Genomic DNA, 2,056 nt, shown 5'->3' with positions numbered 1-2,056 from the left:
GCTGGCTGTTGTCAAGTTCATAATTATCATTGCATATCATAAGTCATAACATTAATTAATTGTTTGTTTTTAAAATAAAATAAAATAACACATTTGATAAAACAGTAACATGTATAATCAATACCTTCTTTTAGCTGGAAACTTCCACTAAAGTATTCAGTAAGTTGATTCCAAGCATAGCTTGGTAAAAAAATAACTTGCTTCTTCCAGAGCTGCAGATCTGCAGATCTGAGCATGCGCGACCACACCCAAATTTTGGAGCACATGGCAAGATTCTTTAATTAACAAAATGGCGGCATGCAGCTGAGATGGCTCGATCCAGCAGTCACAGTATCACTTTTTCCTTACTTGAAGAATGATCTGATGGGACATGGACCTGCGCATAGACTGTTGGAGTAGATTGGTGTAAGAATTATCCTTGTAGCACCAACTGATACTGAGATACACACCGACAACTTGATTGACAGGACTTGATGAAGATGATGATGAAGATGAAAAAAGGTGGCTGAACAAAACGGCCGGTTCGCCGATTTTTGACTTTTCGCTTAGACAAGGTCTAGAGCCACGCTAGTTGTACCATTGGAGTCCTCTGGTCAAGATAAGGTCCTCTATAAAGTCTGGTAAGCATAGGAGCTCGTTTTCCCGGTATAGCAAGGCTGCAAAAGTCGTGGCAGCCATTTTGTTTGGGGGTGAATCCTACTTAGTAACGCTACCGCGTTACTAATAGTACACGGTCTCGGACCAGATTTTTGAGCAACTTTTAAAATTCATAAAAAATTCAGTTTTGATCGGAATCAGCTCAAACTTGATATGGAACATTAGAACATGGATATGTATCAGGAAAAAATATAAAAATGGAAAACTTTCTCCTAGCTGTTTTTGACGAAATTTGGTCTATTGTACTATAGTACCCAGTCTCAGACCAGATTTTTGAGCAAATTTAAAAATTCATAAAAAAATCCAGTTTTGATCAGAATTAGCTCAAACTTGATATGGAACATCAGAACATGGATATGTATCAGAAAAAAATTATAAAAGTAGAGAATTCTCTCCTAGCCATTTTTGACAAAATACATGTACAGCGTACATGTACCATGGATCAGTGTTTTCTGCAAAGCTCTACTGAACAAACTAAACAAAACACCTCATGAGCTAATAAGAAGCTGAGCATCATACCAAAATTTTATGGGAAACCACTATTTGATTCTAATGTCTGGTAATCAAAATTTGACAATTTTTGTAGTTGAGAATTTTCATTTTAAAGAAAGGAACTTGCCAAATTTTATGCTCCAAACTTTTAGCTGCCGCATACATGTATGTGCATGCACATACATGTATGTGCATGTACATGTACATGTATACATGTACTTTATGTGGAATTGTGTGTTTTATATGTGCAGTGTAAAGTACACAATGTACATGTACAATTGTTTATATTCTCTTTCTCTTCCTCTAGTTACTATCATTACTGGATACCTCCAGTAGTCGTGAAGGGAGTCAAACTGAACTAACCAACAATGACTCATTCTCCTTCATCAAACCAGATCTATCAGAGAAAGCCAAACAACTCTCCCAGCGCCTTCAAGACTCTCTCTCCTCCAACATAACAGAAGCAAAGAGAAAGAAAGAAGAGGAGGAGGAGGAGGAGGAAGAAGGAGATGATAAAAGCCAGTCAGTGTCTCCTGTGTCTACTGTGAGTTCATCTGGTGCAGTTCAGGGAGAGTATGTGGTGAATCCTGAGGAGCAGGAGCAGGGAGAAGAGGGACAGGAGGAACAGGGAGAGGAGGAGGAGGAGGAGGAGGAAGGAGATGATGAGAATGATGAAGATTTCGGTAAGTTAATAATATTAATAAATTTGCATGCGTACATTGTATTATAAATGTACATGTACGTGTACATGTACATTTATAAAATACATTTTTGAAAAATTTAAGAATACAAATATGGTTCAAATTCACACCTTATTTGGCTGATTTGTACAAATTTTTTAATGTTTGGTCGTTGCATGTTGCATGTACACATCATGTACATTTATTTTATTTTATTTTATTTTGTT

The 2,056-nt window shown here is 36.9% G+C and overlaps 1 long non-coding RNA gene across 1 annotated transcript; it reads left to right on the top strand.

Moving 5' to 3' along the window:
* Positions 1-585: 585 nt before the first annotated feature.
* On the top strand, positions 586-1,627 carry LOC109588342 (uncharacterized). The gene is made up of 2 exons (XR_002188098.1): positions 586-620; positions 1,457-1,627. It is a non-coding gene; the product is annotated as an uncharacterized LOC109588342 (long non-coding RNA).
* Positions 1,628-2,056: the final 429 nt, after the last annotated feature.

Source organism: Amphimedon queenslandica, unplaced genomic scaffold (genome assembly GCF_000090795.2).
Source record: "Amphimedon queenslandica unplaced genomic scaffold, v1.1 AMPQUscaffold_12149, whole genome shotgun sequence".
Taxonomy (NCBI): Eukaryota; Metazoa; Porifera; class Demospongiae; order Haplosclerida; family Niphatidae; genus Amphimedon; species Amphimedon queenslandica.
The sequence above is the reverse complement of the archived record's forward strand: the minus strand, read 5'-3'. Positions and strand labels throughout refer to the sequence as shown.